Raw genomic sequence first — 3,015 nt, forward strand, 5'->3', positions numbered from 1 at the left:
ATGGTTGAACAAAGCAAGGTCTTTACATCCAACAGAGAACTCATTCACCTTATATTGAGAAACCCTGCTTCGTAAGGTCAAAGTCTACCATGTCAGATAACTCCCCTCAGCTCCTTACAAAATGGAGGACTCTCTTTCCCAGAGGGGCTTTCTCACCTCTACCTTATCTAGGGAGCCCAATCCCCACACTCTACTTGAGATATGTCAAGAAATCCTTGGCAAAATTACAGGTTCAACCTCTTGGAACACTTTTCCATGCAAATGAGGTATCCCCAGAACCTTAAACCTCAGCCAATGAAACTTCTCCCTAAGAGGATCCCCCTACCCAGTTTCCAAGATTGATAGTCCTGGTTCACTTCAAATAAAGAGTTCAAGCTGTCTTGTGGACTAAGAAAGCTGTTTTCTAAGAGCTGTAACATTGAAGAGTTGTAACACTAAAGGGATGTAACATTGAAATGTTCGGAGACACCTCTCCCCCACCCTCATCCGACCCTCACCCCATCTTCCACGGTCATCCTACTCCCTCCCCCCCATACTCCCACTTCCATACCTGCCCCCGGCACACCCTTCCAGACTTTGCTTCATCCTTTCCCACCCTGTGCTCAGTGGAGCCTGGATACCCTAAGAAAAGACGTGGACCGTGGAGTGTCCGGATATCCCAAGGGAAGAAGCGAAAGAACAGAACCACAACGTCACACTAAAATGATGACTGAATGTGGAGTCATCATCATCTGTGTGTGTGTGTGTGTGTGTGTGTGTGTGTGTGTGTGTACAGTGCAGTTAGCAAGGTTCAGTTCAGAAAAGACTACAGTGTTTTGTAAGAAGAAAAAGGGAGGGCATGGATTTACTTTAGATTAGCCGGATGAAATAATAGGAAGATAAACAAGAAAAAAAAACTGTTTCTTTGAATATAGAGAAAACAAAAGAGGAATAAAGTAGAGTTCTCCAGAGGTCAAGAAAGAAGGACATCAAGAGAGTCCTGGCAGGTGCAGTCGACAGGAGCACTGCCTGGAAGGAATTTAAAGTGGTGTTTTCTTTATTTTTCCAGGCACCGAATGCGGGGCTGGGAGGTGGCTCAGTTGGTAAAGCACTTCTTACTCACTCATGAGGAACTCTTCTTAGATCCTCCATGCCAACTAATAAGCCAGGCCTGATGTCACATGCCTGTAATCGCACCACTGGGGAGGCAAATTCCGATGGATTCCTGAAGCTCACTGAAGCTCACTGGCCAGCCAGCCTAGCCAAGTCATTGATGTGCTCCGGGTTCAGTGAGAGACCCTACCTCAAAACAATAAGGTGGAAAGTAATTGAGAAAGACACCTAGCATCACCCTCTGGCCCATCCACATTTGTACATATGTACAACACAAACATAAATGCACAATACATCATTTTTTTAATTTAAGGTAAAACTACTAAGTACAAGGTAATATCTTAAATTTGACTTTGGCTCAAAAATAAAAGGGTCTTATGGACTAGGTTGGGACTACACCTCAGTGGTCGAAGGACTGCCTGGAATCTCACAGCTCTGAGTCCCATTCCTAGCCCAGAAAAAAAGATACAAAATTTACTTTTAAGATAAAAAGGAGATGGATGAGAACACATAAGAAGTCCACAGCTTTGTTAAGGGCAGTGTGTTGGTGTTAACTTCATACTTTCGACAAATATACCCAGGTGATACATGATGCTACTAATCTTGGGCAAGCCGGATGAAGGATGAATTCAGGAATTCTCTGTGCTATATTTGAGACCTTTTCTATAAATCTAAAACTATTCACACAAGCAAAATAAAATGTTTTAAAGTATATGACACCTGCTGAATGGCATATGGAAGAACAAGTAATGATCCTGCTAAATAAAGCCACTAAAAGTCCCTGCTCCCTGTTCTCAACACGCACAGCAAGCCTGCACACTATCAGGACTGAACCCACCATTCCTCTGGCCTCTAGGCGCCCAGCATCTGCTCTGAGGACACATGTCAAAGAAGTGCTGGTTTGCAGTGATGTGCATGTTCTCTGTCTGCAGAAAACAGACAAAAATTGAAAACAGAAAGAGCCTGGGTACAGGACATAAATAACCCAAATCTTAACATGAGCCTCTTGGGCCCAAACGCAAGCCATCATCTTCCATATCACAGGGCATGAAAATCACGGGGAGGGTGCTCACTTTGGCAGCTCACATACTAAAACTGGAGCAACGTCGAAAGAAGCGGCACAGCCCCTGTGCAAGGACGACATGCACATGCATGAAGTATTCCATATTTTAATTTAAAAAGTCATGGGAGGGACTGGGATGCTGGCTCAGTTAGCAGTATATACTGTTCTTCCAAAGGACCCAAGTTCTGATCCCAGAACCCACAGTGTGAGCTTACAACCACCAGTAACTCACACTCTAGAGACTGCTGTTCTCTCCTGGCCTCCTAAGCACTGTACTCGTGAACACACACGGGGTGAGGATGGGACATAGTTTAAAATAATAAAAATATATCTTATTTTTAAGTCATGGCAGAACTACAACTCCAGTCCAAGGGAGACCATGAAACTGTGTAGTTTGTGACCAAGAGTCCTTGATAGGGACTGATCCTCATCTCCCATCGGATAACCTGGTATCCTAACAGTATTCAATCTGCTGCCAACATTAACTGTCTTCCCTCTCGTTTGTATCATCTCTGATGTATTTCTTTAGTGCAGTCTAATGTGATGGTTTGTGTATGCTCGGCCCAGGGAGTGGCACTATTAGGAAGTGTGGCCTTGTTGGAGTAGGTGTATCACTGTGGGCATGGGCTTAACACCCTCATCCTAGCTGCCTGGAAGTCAGTCTTCCACTAGCAGCCTTCAGATGAAGATGTAGAACTCTCAGCTCTGTCTGCACCATGACTGTCTGGATACTACCATGAACCAACCTTGATGATAATGGACTGAACTTCTAAACATGTAAGCTAGCCACAATGTCTGTTCACAGCAGTAAAACCCTATCTAAGACAAATGTTCAGTATATGAATGTTTAGATTTCTACA

The 3,015-nt window shown here is 44.1% G+C and overlaps 1 non-coding gene across 1 annotated transcript; it reads left to right on the forward strand.

Annotated features, from left to right (window-relative positions):
* Positions 1-2,157: 2,157 nt before the first annotated feature.
* Positions 2,158-2,264, forward strand: LOC115031578 (U6 spliceosomal RNA). Its single transcript, XR_003837258.1, has one exon. It is a non-coding gene; the product is annotated as a U6 spliceosomal RNA (small nuclear RNA).
* The last annotated feature ends 751 nt before the right edge of the window (positions 2,265-3,015 follow it).

The sequence above is a fragment of the Mus caroli genome, unplaced genomic scaffold (genome assembly GCF_978045245.1).
Source record: "Mus caroli unplaced genomic scaffold, Mus_caroli_1 scaffold_8, whole genome shotgun sequence".
NCBI classification, from domain to species: domain Eukaryota; kingdom Metazoa; phylum Chordata; class Mammalia; order Rodentia; family Muridae; genus Mus; species Mus caroli.